This window comes from Balaenoptera ricei, chromosome 9, assembly GCF_028023285.1.
Source record: "Balaenoptera ricei isolate mBalRic1 chromosome 9, mBalRic1.hap2, whole genome shotgun sequence".
In the NCBI taxonomy this organism is placed as follows: domain Eukaryota; kingdom Metazoa; phylum Chordata; class Mammalia; order Artiodactyla; family Balaenopteridae; genus Balaenoptera; species Balaenoptera ricei.
Genome location: NC_082647.1, coordinates 5776057 through 5790644, shown reverse-complemented (window position 1 = coordinate 5790644; position 14588 = coordinate 5776057). Strand labels below are relative to the sequence as shown.

At 55.2% G+C, this 14588-nt stretch overlaps 1 protein-coding gene and 1 non-coding gene across 7 annotated transcripts in view; one reads left to right on the top strand and one right to left on the bottom strand.

Moving 5' to 3' along the window:
- PRKAG2 (protein kinase AMP-activated non-catalytic subunit gamma 2) overlaps positions 1-14588 on the bottom strand; it is a 284802-nt gene that overhangs the window by 113221 nt on the left and 156993 nt on the right. The window lies entirely within an intron of this gene.
- On the top strand, positions 3307-3439 carry LOC132372252 (small nucleolar RNA SNORA68). Its single transcript, XR_009505123.1, has one exon. It is a non-coding gene; the product is annotated as a small nucleolar RNA SNORA68 (small nucleolar RNA).

The following is a 14588-nucleotide window of genomic DNA, read 5'->3' as shown; positions in this document are numbered from 1 at the left end:
CTTCTTCCCTACGGCACGCGGCAAGCCCCACCGTCCTTCTCACCTCCCAGACGGAGGGTAAGGGAAGGAAGCAAACCGCAGAGCCGTCTGCACAGAAGGGCCCATTCAGAGCTTCACAGACGGGGAAGAACCTGTGCACCTGCATCCCACTGTCTGCATTCGCCCAGAGTGTCTGGGAGGATCTGGGAACGCGGGCTGCATCCGGTGATGGGAACGACCGGCAGGGAGGAGGATCATCGTGGGCCCTTTGCTACTTTTCAATATGATGTATAATATCATACGAATGATGTATTTGTTATTCAGAAAATCACTTTTTTCAGCCACCGTTCTGCTGTTGAGGCAAGAGGCCGGCTAACACGGTCTGGAAGCGCCTGCACCCTGATCCTGGCGCCCAGCCGGCTCCGGCCAGACGGAGGACGGGGCCTGCTTCCCCCCAGGCTCTCCCCCTCAACTCTCCCCATTCCCCCTTCTCTCTGGAGGATGCTGTCCCACTTAGGACAGTCTTCAGGACGAAGCCCAGTGGCCATTGTGGGGGGACTTTCAGAGCTGGTGGAACTCCTGGCTAGCTCTTGTGACAGAATGTTAGTTTCTCAAGTGCGAATTAAAGAGACTGTAACGGACGAAGCAGCTTGCTACCTAAGAGGGCTCCTTAAGCCCAGACGGCAGCTTCTGTGTCCCCTGGGACTCATCCCACACAAGCACCAGGACGATCCTGACTCAGTCCCCACAGAGGGCAAGAGGGATGGCAGAGGACGCGCCCTAGACACACACAGCCTCGGGGAGCTGCCCAGGATGAGGAGATGCCGGACTTTTCAGCCGGTGGTGAGAACAGTCTGTTTCTGGTGGAACCAAATGAAACTCCACGCCCCTCAAAGAAGCTCCTCTCATGGAAATCTTTCCAAGTTCAAGAGATGCATCCACCTTTCCACCTGGCCTCCTGCTTCCTCTGTCCTCCCTTCCCAGCGCAGGTGATTCCTGCTGGGAAACAGGATGGTACCCTGGACCATGGTGGGGGGGGAGGGGGGGAGGAGGGGACAGGTAACATGCTGTGTGGATTAGGAACGTGTGTAGCTTCGGGTACGGGGAAAGAACTTTCCTAGAACCAAAAACTCGCCCCCTCTTTGCACTGAAACCTGAAACATCTCTAAGAGGGTGGAGTCTTACGATACCATCTTACTGGTTACAAAGCGCTGGGACACACTCTTGCTCTGTTTGCTCCTAGCAGCTCCCACCACCCCGCCCCGAGACAGAAAGGGGGCAGGTTTATGACCCCACTTCACAGGTGGAGAAACCGGGGCTTAGAAAAATTACGGATCCATTCACTTTAGTGAGTGAATGGCAGAGGTCACAGCCGGATCCAAATTCTAGACTGTTTTTGCCGTGATTAAACTGGAATATCGCCCAGAGAAAGAACACAAAGACTTAGAATCACACTTTGGGTGCATGAATCACCCTTCCAGAAAGTGTGGTTTCACAGGCCAAGAGGAGGGAAGCATGGGTGCCTGGAGGGACGTTGGTGTTGCTGAAGGACAGGAGGGGACGCAGGAGGGAGAGGGGGGGCTCCCCGCGGAGGCGGGGCAGCGTTGGCGGGGCGAGGATGGGTGCCTTCAAAGATGTTTTCTCTTCCGTGCCAGCCGGAAAGAGTAGAGACATTTTCACCAGAGAGGGGACTTGTGCTCACACTTATGCCACTTTACCAGTGGGGGGAAAACTGTCTTATGAAAGGAAAGGGGGCCAGGTAAGCATGATATACAGAAATCTTTTTTCTTTTTTTGAATATTGGTGTCACAATAAAGGGAAAAATGGGGCAATGCTGACACAATCCTCCATTACTTTTAACCTACTTTTTTGTTTGTTTGATTGTTTTTTATTTATTTATTTATCTTTGGCTGCGTTGGGTCTTCATTGCTGCACACGGGCTTTCTCTAGTTGCGGCGAGTGGGGGCTACTCTTCATTGCGGTGCACGGGCTCTAGGTGCCCCGGCTTCAGTGGTTGTGGCACACAGGCTCAGTAGTTGTGGTGCACAGGCTTAGTTGCTCCGCGGCATGTGGGATCTTCCCGGACCAGGGCTTGAACCCGTGTCCCCTGCATTGGCAGGTGGATTCCCAACCACTGCACCACCAGGGAAGTCCCCCCATTCCTTTTAAAGAGACCAATTTCTTTCTTTTTGTTTTGTTGCCTTTTTTTTTTTTTTTTTGACTTAAAACACCAATAAATGTTTATTAATTCACACAGTTTCAGTGTGTCAGGAATTTGGGAGCAGCTTAGTTGGATGGTTTGGGGTTGGAGTCTTTCATGAGGCTGCAGTCAAGGCTGCAGTCCCAATTTATTTCCTAACTGTAGGATAAACTCCCAAACTCAGTCTCTCAGGAGAACCATGTGTCCGATTGGCCAGCTGCTATGGGCCAGGTCAAGATGCAGCAGACAAGTCCCACCTTTCAGTCTGGCTGGAGGAAATGGGACAAAAGCAAAACCAGCACCAACACCACCAGCAGCACTCAATGAGCGCCAAGAGTGAAACGCCTGTAAGGCCAAAACCGGGGGCGCGCGGAGAAGGGGCTGGAGGGGTGGGAACGTCCCACGGACACACCCGGAAGAGCTGGGCCTCAACTCTGGAGAATGAAAAGGGTCTACGTCTGATTGAGACAACTTTCCCATGGGCCCAGACAGCACGGAGCTGTGGCCACAGAACCGAGAAGGACAGACAGGTCCCCCTGTCTTGTTCTTCCGAGAAGGCTCTCCCCCCTTCCCCTGCCCCTTGAGGTCTCTGTTAGCACTGCTCTCAGCCTCTGAGAGTGAACAATGCCTCCGAGTCTCCTGAGGCCGCAGCCAGGGCCCGTGAATAGGCTCAGCGAGTGAACAGAAACGACTCCTGGCAGCCACGCCAGACACCAGGCCAGCGGCTCCAGACACCAGGGAGCCATGAGCTGGTGACTTCACAGGGCCAGGCTGTGCTGGCGTGGGCTACGTCTGGAGAGAAGGGGAGAAAGGAGAACAGCGGTGCCACGGGAAGAAAGCGAGCCAACAGGGGCCAGCAGAGGGATGCAGAGGACAGGCCTGCATTTCAGGAGCCTCAAGGTCCAGGCCTAGTCTCACCACTAACTAGCCAACCCCGTTTTGTAAAAATAAACCGGGTAGACAAGATGGCCGTGTGGTGTGCACCTGCATGTGCTCTCCCCACCCCCCCACCTCTTCCTTGGGCAGCACCAGCCTTTCTCATGCATGTTAGCACTTGGCTAACAAGACTAACAAGGCTGGGTCTGAAATACCAAGGAAGAAAAACCAAAATGAAAAAATTCATTTTCCAAGCACCTAAACCCAAGAACTGCTGTTTCTTGTAACAGCGGTTTAAACAGAGGTGCTAACAGCAAGTGGATCTTGTCGCCTTTGGGGGGCTGCAGCTGTGCCCCTCAAAGTGAATTTGGAGGTTCTACACACTTGGTAGCCAGTACCTGCTGGGACCAGATGCTGTGGCCACTCGTTCCCCAAGTGCCCCCCTCCTGATCCCTGCAGACCGAGACATGGGCTCCCGGCACCGTGCCCGGGCCCACTCGATCCAGATCATGAAGGTGGAGGAGATCGCAGCCAGCAAGTGCCACCAACCAGCAGTCAAGCAGTTCCACGACTCCAGGATCAAATTCCCACTGCCCCACCGGGTCCTCCGTTGCCAGCACAAGCCACGCTTCACCACCAAGAGGCCCAACACCTTCTTTTAGATCCAGGGCCTCCCCGTCCCCAGGTCTGCCCAAATAAAACTCACTGGGAAAATCGGGTGCTCAGAAAAAACAAAAAAAGAAAAAGAAAAAATTCATTTTGTTCCTGATCTTAAACGTCCTCGTTGACCATTGTTCCAAGAGCACGGAGTGAGAAGGACAAATTTTCAATTTACACTGGATGGGGGTTTGCTTACATGCAGCTTTTAAAACAACTAACTACGCATCACAGAGATGGGGGGGTGGGTATTGTTCCTAACTTTGGAGGGATGGTGACGAGGGTCATGGGAGGATGGTGATACAGACAGCGTGTGTCAGACAAAATGCCCCAGCCAGGGAGAGGCAAGGACCCCTGCTGCTAAGGGACCATGACACAGAGAGGGACATTAGGAGGGACAGAAGGCCCCAGGCAGTAGAAGAAAGACAAGCAGGGTGTGCACATGCTGGGGTCCGGTCTGCCCTGTGGAGAGTGGTCCTCATGTAAAGGTGCACCGCTGACGTCCGTCAGACACCAGTGTGTTCCCACCCAGGGCTGACGTCAGTGAGACCAAAGGTGCAGAGGCAGGTCCCCAGAGCTGGTCAGCAGATCCCATTCTAGGGTCACAAGCACCCTGAGGCCTCACCAGCCTCGGTCCAAGCATCCATTACTCAGGCCCGGAGAGGATGGGGCGAGGACAAGGAGTGGCTGGCCTGAGCCACGCCCTGTCCAGGAGGAAGGTCTGCAACGCTCCAGACACGCCATCACGGTACAGGTGGAGGCACCCGCGGATGCGCCCCTGTGCCTCTTTGTGAATGCCCAGACCACAGGCTCACCGCTGTGTCCACCAAGCACGCCGAATGATGCATGATGCCTGATGGGATGAAATTTAGCCTGGAGCTGCCAACTGACTCAGCAGGGCAGGACAGCCAAGGCGATGGGGGTGGGGAATAACCTGAGGTGGGAACCCTGGAAGGAAAGGAAATCTCCACCTGGCTCCTCCCTGCGGTGTCTTTCAGAGTAACCTACGGGAGCCTGGGAAATACAAAGGCAGTGTGAGTTCCGGGTCTAAATAGGAAGCTGCATCATCAGGAAATTTGGGCCCAAACCTGAGACCCTGGTGAATCCTGGGCACAGGCTTGACCTGAGGTCTGACACTCGATGGTAGATTTCTAGGTCCTTCTTGATTTTAAGGAACCACCCATGTCTGGTGGCAGCTGGACTTTCGGGGGCTTGAACTTTACTCGAGGGGAAACCAGACTTCTCCGGCCTCCGTGGGCTGGGGTCTCCCTGGGTGCCAACAGAAGCAGGCATTCTCCTTTGCTCAGGAGGACAGTTGGACCGCCCACCCCGGGCACGGCTCGTGTGTGGCCTGGGTCTGTCCCAGCCCAGTGCTGGTCTGCTCTGGGGCTCTGGGCAGAGTATCCCTGAAGAGTCCCCATAACTTTTCCACTGAACTTAGGATAACTTTCTGCCTCCGTTTCCCATGGGAAGGCTTTGCTCAAGACCCTTGGTCTGGGCAGTCCCCCGTCTCCATCCCCGGAGTCTGACCCAACACGCTGGGCAGGACGTCTGAGTCACCCGGTCAGCTGAGAGGCTCTCAGGCCACAGTTCTCAAACCCGGCTGAGCAGGGTCACCGGGCAGCTCAGAGAACACACAGTCTCAGGTCCTAAGGATTCTGTTGAGTGGGTCTGAGGTAGAGCCTGGGAACCTGCATTTCTGAAGTTCCCCAGGTGATACAGGTGGCCAGACAAGTTTGGAACCATTCATTCAATCCAACCTCCTCATTTTACAGATAAGAGACTTCTAAAGTAACTCTAGTTCCCATTCTTCGTGGCCCGTGGAATGAGGCCTCAGCCCTCTCTCTCTCACAGCTCCCTTCTTTGAGAGCAAATTCTCTTCTTTCGGAGTTCCAAGCCCCCTGCCTGGCCTCTGATGGAAACTACTCTTCCTGCAGCCCATGACAGTCTCACGCAGAGACCCCCTTGAATTACGTCTCATCCCAAGGGCCCCCGCTCCTTTCTAGCTGGCTGCTTTGAGATCTTGCTCCGAATGCTCCAGAATCACCCATTTCCTAAAAGATGCTCTCCTGGTGTCCTCTCCACCCCGTCCACTCCACCAGGGCCCCTCTCTCAGGGGTACAGTTTTTGGACTCTTCTCCAGAAATGGGCCTGGATAACTTTATATCCAATGGCTTTGGCTGTGGCCATACTTGAGCTTACTCTCAATTCATATATTAATTTGGAATAAGGTTTTGGGCTACAAGTTTTGCTTATAGACTCTAAGAGTCTGTTTTACAATCTTTTATAATTGAAACTATCCAAAATCTGTTGGAGACGGAAGTCATTTTGGAGTCAGTCAAAGCATGATGGTAACGTGGTAGGTGAAAAATTCTTTCTTCTAAGAAAACAAACTCTTCTAGGACGTTTTCTAACGTTGTTATTCTCCTAGAAGGAATGCAGGAAAAGCTGCAGTTTTACAGGGCTTTGTATACCCAACAGCATTCTGGACCTAGTTATTAAGTCGTTGGCTCTAGCGTGTCGATTTTTGCATGGGTAAACCGGCAAAAGAAAACGAAACAGAAACAGTGGTGGGGGGAATGTCGTGGGCATTCACAGCGGTAACTTTGGATCAGTTCCAGCAGTCTGGTCCAGCCTCTGGTGTCTGCCTGGCCTTTAGAAGAGCTGTGCCCTTTTCATGCTCCTCTGGAGGCCCGAGTTCTGCTTCGTGGCCCCCAAATGTAACCCTAGCTACTTCACTACAGCAAAAGATAAGAGCATATGTGCCTTTTGATGCGGAACCTCAAAGGCAATCCTCCACAAAGGGATGAGAAAAAAAAAAAAACAACAACCTTCAGTGGCTTTGTAAGAGGGAGAGATTCTAGAACAATCGGTTCCCATATAAAGCAGTTTCTAAAGAACAACTTGCTAAGGATTCGACAATGTAAGGGAAGTAGCTACGCCAGTGCCCGCTGATGATGGTCTCTGTGCAATCACAAAAGTAAGAGGCATCCTCTGGTGCCACACAGATTAATTCAGCCGAATGTGACAGAGTCAGGGTGGCTCCCACCAAGTGAATCGGAGCGGTGGAAACGGTGGTGGGTGACCTTAGTGGACAAATGTTTCATGACCTCATTTTACAGTGGAGGAAACGCAGGCCCTGGGAGGTGATGTGTCAGGCCCATGGGCGACGGCTAGGACGGAAGCTGGACCATGCACGGCAATGACACGGGTCTTCAGACCCCCAGGCGGGCACCTTCCCTGAGCTCTGAGAGGGTTCAGACTCCGATTCACCAGCATGAGTGTCAGGGCAGGAGAGAGCAAAGAGCGCACGTTCCCATGGGGGCACGGCTGGTGCGTGGGCTCAGAGCTGGGAGGGTGGCACTCGGGGTACCCACCCCACTGCCTGCAGGCTCCTCTCCCCGTGCCCGCCAGCCACCCCGAATACGCCCACAGGCTGCACAGGGTGAAGGGGGTAGTGGCCAGCCCTGACTCAGACATGCTGGGCTTGGGAGAGGGGGAGGAGAGTCTGCCCTCGTCAGTGTGGTGACTGTCATTTCCTGAGAGCACATAAGGGAAGGACACTAACTCAGCAGGAGGCCGTGGAGTTTCATACTCGCTGGCTGGTGCCGAGGTGCCCGGGGGCAGGGGAAAGGCTTTCTGACACTGGCCAAAGGTGGGGCCCGAATATTTCTGGGCAGGAGCCCTCCTCGTGGCCTGCGCTGCTCAGATGCGCCCTTAGGTCAGGACTAGCTTCTGTGCAAGTTCAGACAAGTCTTTCTGACCTTGATCTCTCTGAGATGCCTGTTTGTAACACAGCATCGTCCAGGCAAATTGTCCTGGCAAAGCCAGCCTGCCGGTACTCGCTGTGGTGTGAATCGGTGGATCTGGTTTGAGGGTACACTTGGAATTGGCCCTGCTGAGACGGGACTACAGTTCTGTACAGGGAGGGGCAAGACCGGGCCTCTTTAAGAGTCAGCAGAGCCTCTGCCTGAAAAGGGGCTCTGAGCCGGGCCTCCCCTCTCTGTGCCTGACCAGGGGCTCTGCGCCGGGCCTCCCCTCTCTGTGCCTGGGACACCAACCCTCCGCGGCTTTCCCTGCTCTGTCTCCAGCCCCTCTTGGAATTCCTGGTTGTTCACTGCCCATCACCTGTTTATTATTCCAGCTGACAGGGAAACCTGCCACTCGGAAGCTCCCAGGGCGGACTTTTTAAAATCTGAAATTGTACCTTGAGTTATTCCTACACTCTCTGCAATTTGTGTGTTGGAACCACTCAGAACCCTTGATGTTAGCTGCCCTGGCGCGGACTGCGGGCGCCCCCGGCTCGTGGAGTGCGGTCCCGCCCGCCGTGCTCGGTGGGCCCCCTTTGGGTGGCTTCTGGGCTGGGCTGTTTAGCCTCCCCACTTCTCCATGCTGGACTCAGTATGAGGGAGGAGGGGCCGTGGGGATCTAGGAAGGGCTCCGAGCCCCCGTCCCCTCCCCGAGGTGTGTGCGGTCATTTCCAGATGTGCAGCCCCCATGGCGTCTGGAACGCACCTCCCTACCAGGCCCGATGGCCTATGGGCCCAGGAGCGGTTTGCAAACCACCACTTCGGAAAGCCTCGTTCTGCCCAGCAGGCGGAGGAGGCTGAGGCCTGGAGCCGGGGAGCCGGTTTGTGGGTGGGTGTGATGCCCGGCTCTGGCCTCCCGCTGGGCGCCCAGCAGGCCAGGTGGCTGCCGGCCAGAGCGGGCATTCCTCCCCTCCCCTCTCCTTCCCTCCCCTCCCCTCCCCTCCCCTCCCCTCCGTGGGGTGCTGGCGGCGGCCGCTGCCACGGGACTCCAACGAGGGCTCTCCTATGGCTCTGTTGACTCAACACATCACCTGACACCGCCCGCCAGGCCTTCTGGGTGTGAGGAGCCGGTGAGATGGGTGGCGGGTGTGTGTGAGACCAGAGTGGCCTCCAGCAGGGCGGGCATCCAGACCGAGCCTCTGCCACCGGTGCTGTTTCTATGGGGCTGGTCTGAGCTGCCAGCTCTCCTCATCCGCCTCACGGACAGAGGGGCTGAGAGCACCCCCCAACCCCCAGGGATGAATGGGTAGACTCTCCACGGAGGAGGAAGAGGGGAGGAAAGAAAGCTGCTAACAGAAGGGAACCAAGCATCTCAGGATGGAAACACACGTCCTGGCTGCGTCCTTCTAAAGACAACCCAGAACCTCAAACAACAGCAACACAAGAACAGCTCTGGGAGTTCAGGACATTCTAAAAGATCACAGCATCATTCCTGCACTTTCCCTGGTTAACAACTCCACCAGAGGGAACTGGAAAAGGGACCGTCTTTCCGGGAAGCCTAGAATTCCTCACCTTCCCGAGGCCGACCTACAATAACCACCACCCTCAGAGCTTGTTTCACGGATGGGGAGAAGGCAGCCCCTATGTGCAGGTCCCCTTCCAAGTACCTCACCTGCTCGATCAATCTCTTTGATGCCCCAGGCTCCCCTTTCTCCAGGTCATTTTTACCTGAAAGGCGCCATCCCTGTGAATCGTGGCTCAAGGCTGGCGGGAGAGCAGTTACTACACACGCCACGAGGAGGGGGCCACAGAGGGTGCAGGGAAGAGAAGCGAGCGCAGGGCCGGGCCCCCGGCCTCAGTGGTACCCAGTTAGCACGCTCTGCCTCTACGTCATCTTCTCTCTGGCTTTCTAGAATCGGTGTGTGAGAACTGAGATCCACATGCTGTGCTTGGGGAAGCGGGTTTTCCCCCACCGATCTTCTGATTCAGTGCACAGCTTCAGCATCTACTGCTGGCTAAGTTCCTCTTTTGTAAAGCCTTCACTGGTTTCTGGAGTTTTTTATTCTTCCTTTTTATGTATCGTGCACCTTCTGACATTATAAAGTTACAGTATGCTGTAGTTACATCTTTACAGACCTCGTCTCCTCCACTGAGCGTGAGCGGTAGTGAGTCTTATTTATCACCGTGCCCCCCTGCATGCACGGTGCCTGGCACGCAGACCGTCCTCAGTAAATATTCGCAGGACTTACGCGGCACCCCCTTTGTTCAACAAACTGCTCAACAAAAGCACAGTCCATAAAAGAACAAGTGAATAAATCGGATTCATCAAAATTGAAAACTTAAGCTCTTTAAAAGATACTGTTAAAGAAAGGAAAAAAGACAAGTGACAGGGAGAAAAATAGTGGCAAAACCCATATGTGATAAAGGACTTGTATCCGGAATATAGAAACAACTCTCAAAACTCCATAATAAGAGAACAAATAATTCAATTAAAAAGAAAAGTGGACAGAAGCTTAAATAGATACTTCACCAAAGAGGATATACAGATGGCAGGCACACTAAAAGATACTCAAAATCATTAATCATCAGGAATCTGCACATTAAAACTGCAATGAGCTACCCCTACAAACCTCCTAGACTAGCTGAAAATGTTTTTAAAAACTGACCATACTTAGTGCTAGTCAGGATGTGGAGTAACAGGAACCCTCACACACTGCTGGTGGGAACGCAAAACGGTGCAGCCAGTTTGGGAAGTAGTTTGACAGTTTCCTATGAAGTTAAACATACATTTACCATATCACCTGGCAATACCACTCATAAGAGAAATGAAAACTCTTATTCACACAAAAGCCTGATGCAAACGTTTATAGCGGCTTTATTCATAGCTCGAAAATGGAAACCATCCAAATGTCCTTCAACTGGTGAATTAATAAACAGACTGGTGCACCCATACCATGGAACGCTACTCAGTAATAACAAGGAAGGAACCACTGATACGTGCAACAACGTGGGTGATTCACAGATGCGTTTTGCTAACTGAAAGAAGCCAGGCCCAAAAGGCTACATACTGGATTTTTTCATTTATATGACATTCTGGAAAAAGCAAAATTATAGGGGAGGGAAAAATTATAGGCTGCCAGGGGTTGAGAATGGAGCAGGGGAGAAGCTGACTGTAAAGGGGCCTGAGGGAATATTTGGGGGTGATGGAATTGTTCCCTGTCTTGATGGTGGTGGTGATTATACAATTGTATATGTTTCTCAAAACTCACAGAGCTGTACACTAAAAAGGGTGAATTTAACTGTGTGTAAACTCTACATCCATAAACCCGATCGTTGATGAAAGTTCTCTAACATGAGTTTGACGGGCTGTCTGTGTGGTCCAGGCTAATGGGGTGGGGGGCGCCGGGTACCAACTCCTGTGGGCCTTGAAGGATGCAGGGTGGGCTCTGAGGGATAGTCCTAAGCTTTCCAACAGAAGCACCACCTTGGCCCGAGACCTGCTCGATTAAAAATAGCAGCTGGAAACCCCTCCCTCTGGCCTGAAGGTCAGCTCAGGAGACAGGCTGGAGCCAGCCCTGCTGAGCAGGGGAAAGAGTGAGGTGTTGGCTCTGCAGCACCCTGCGTGCCAGCCTGTGCCCTACAGGCTGCCGGGAAGGCAGGCAGTGGGAGAGAACTGGAAGGTCAGAGCCGGCAGGAGAGGCAGGCCTCACATTCCACGCCTCGCCCAGGGCAGCACTGCGGCCCCAACAAGGGACGTCTTCTTCGCGGGGCTCCTGGTAGGACTGAGCCCCCAGGAAAGCCCAGGGCCAGTGCAGGAGGCCCCGGGGCTCTTCTCCTAGGGCCACACGGGGGTTCCAGAGCAAAGACGCAAGGGCGAGGCCCTCGCCAGGTGGCTGCTGGCCCAGAGCAGCTTCTGCAGGAGTGGAAATGCGCACCTCTCCTCCCAGGCTCCCGTCTCTCCCGCGAGCCCCCCTTTGCCTGCTCTGTCCACACAGCCCCTCCAGGCCCGCAGAGGGTCCCGTGCATCTGCACACCTTCAGGGCTTGCCTTATTCTTTCTTTCTGCTTCTTATTTCTTTCTGCTCCTAAAAATTGTGGTTTGGTTTTGTTTAGAAACCTGTATGCCGAGTACATGAATACTTATGAACAGCTGACAAATACGTTAGTAGAACTTCCTGAAAAAGACAATTTGTTGATCAGAACTCTCTAACCTTTCTTAAAGTTATTTTTAATTGTGGTAAAATACACAGAACATAAAATCTACCATCTGAACCCTTTTTAAGTGTTCAATGCAGTGGCATTAAATACATTCACAGTGTTGTGTAACCATCACCACCACCATCCAGGCTCATAACCTTTTTTTTTTTTTTTTTTTATTGGCTGCACCGAACGGCATGCGGGACCTTAGTTCCCCGACCAGAGATGGAACCTGCGCCCCCTGAAGTGGGAGTGCGGATTCTTCACCACTTTTTCATCTCCCCAAACTGAAACTCTGTCCCCATGAAACCCTGTCTCCCTGCTCCCCTCCCCGGGCCTGACACCCACCGTCTACCTTCCGTTTCTGGGAATCTGACTTCTCTAGTCCCTCATACAAGTGGGATCATCCAGTGCTTGTCCTTTCGTGCTGGTTTCTTTCACCGAGCGTAACTCAGGCTTCTTCCATGTCGTCGCAGGGGTCAGAATTTATTCCTCTTTGAGGCTGAATAAGATTCTGGTGCATGGCCAGACCCCGGAGTGCTTTCTTTTCCAGTTCCCTCCCAGCTTTGCCATTGCTTTGTTACTGCTCTGCTTCTCCTCCTAGGCCTCCGACGGCCCTTCCCTGTGGTGGCAGCAGCCTCCTCGTAGCCCCACAGCCCGGCTTCCACGCGCCCCTCACGCAGGATGCGAAGGGCCCGGAACAGGGGGTCAGGGTGTGTGACGCACACACCGTCCCTAAAGACCCCGTGGGGACGTCCCCACTGTCCCTGCTGGTCAGAATCTGCCTGTCTGAACCCACGCGAGGGCTGTCCCTTCTTCCGGGCCCTGGGTGCGTGTGAGGCCACGGTCACAGGACCAGGAACGGGTCATCAGGCTGGCAGTGGGGGGGAGGCCAGGGAGGCGCCAGACGGTCCTGGCCTCCTGCAGCCAAGCTTCCGACGTGCTAGCTGGGCTGCCCTGCCAAGGTCATGTGACATTTACATGACACCCGGTGAGGCTGCTGTGGTGACATAACCGGGGGAGGGAGGGTGGGGGGGTGTGTCCCCCGGGCACGGAGCCTGCCGCTGCGCCCAGCCCGATGGCTCTGTGCTGTGTAAATTAAAGCACCGGCCACCTGTTCTTCCATGTCACGGCTTAACCTGCGCCCTCTGACGTGACCACGGAGTCATGAAGACCGTCCCCTTCGGTGCTCTTCTGCCTCCCTTTCCCCGAGAAAGCCATTTGAGAAAACACCTACCAGCTTCCTGGGGAGGATAAGGCAGATACCCCAGTGTGAATTACTCGAGCGACTCCCAGCGAGGACAAGCCCTTCCCAGCGGGCGTGGGGGACAGGCCGTTCTGGGGGTTCGCTCAGGCACGTGTTCACGTGGGGCTCTGAGGGCCAGCGTCGAGCTGGACGCTGTGCGGGGGCCTTCGAAGGCACTGATGGGAAACACAGCCCCTGCCCTCTTTCAACTCATTCTGCAAACACTTCAGTGCAAACTCCAGCTCTACTGCCCACAGGGCTCCTCCTGTGTAAGCTGAGCCTCAGTTTAGCCATCAGTGGAATGGACGAATCAAACTTGAACTCTTGAATGGGATACCTCCGCTGGGAACAGGCTAGCTTAGCTCCCAAAGCGTGCTGAAAGCTGTTCTCTTCATGGTGGTCGGAGCAGAAGCTGCAAGCCCGGGCTCTGGCCTAGCCCTCAGCCCAGCGTGCAGACCTTCAGAGTGGGCCCACAGGGGGGCTTTGGTCCGCTGGACACAGATGGAAACCACAGGCATTGCAGCCGCCAGACTCAGCATAGTCGGGGGTTCATCTGGCGGAGGAGGTGGACCCCAGCCTGTGCACACTCGACGCCAGCTCTGCAGGGGCCGGAGGGCGTGGGCTTGATGCCGGCACCAGGGCCCAGCCTGGCCCGCTAGAGTCCCCGGCACGCCCCTGAAAGCCCAGGAGTCTGGCCTCACATCAGGGTTTCCTCCCAGCCCCTGCCAGGGCGGCCAGGGGCTCTACAGGCCTTTGTTCTCGTTCAGTCCCCAAATTCCTCCTCCTCCACCCCCCTCCTCTCCCCCTCCCCCTCCTCCCCCTCTCCCCCTCCCCCTCCTCCCCCTCTCCCCCTCCCCCTCCTCCCCCTCTCCCCCTCCCCCTCCTCCCCCTCTTCCCCTCCCCCTCCTCCCCCTCCTCCCTCCCCCCCTCCCCCTCCTCCCTCCCCCCCTCCCCCTCCTCCCTCCCCCCCCGCCTCCTCCCCTGGCTCTTTACCATTCAGAGTGTGGCTCTGACAAGCCTCGGCCACAGCTAGTGGTGCTTTCAGAGAAAACTACAGCCCGCCTGGGGCCTTCTCAATGCCACGTGTGGCAACCTGCGGTGTCGGAGAAGCAGCAGGGTCCCCCAGCGGGGCTCTGGGACAGCGTGGTGCCATGGGACCTTATGTGGACGTGGCCAAGTGGCTGCTCTGGTGACCTGGGCAGCTGGGGACGCGGGGGGCTTTGGGGGGACAAGGCGAGGCCTTCTTCACTGCTGCGGTCACTGGTCTGCAGGCCGGGCCTCCTGCCGGGCGTCATGCAGCTCCGAATGTCATCATTCCTCCTCTGACTCAGAACAAGCACGTCTTTTGCCTGCCTAAATACTGAAAACCATCACCCCCCGTTACGAAAGGTGACAAAAGGCTCCCCCTCAACCGCCCACCCATCAGCATCAAACTTTAAAAAATGCAGGGTCTTAGGTTTTAAACCCCCAGTCGGAAAAGTAGGTTCCAGATCCTGGTGCGGGCAGGGCTGGGACAAACCTCCCTGTCCTTTCAAGTCCGGGAGAAGTGAACACGGCTGGGAGGAAAGGCTGGGCGAAGGGGCAGCCAAAGGGGAAGGGAAGGGGCTGGAGCAGGCCGCCCCGGGCCGAGCTGGCTAGTCCTCCGGCCGCAGAGGGCCCCGGTGCCGCCCAGCTCGGTGCCCGGC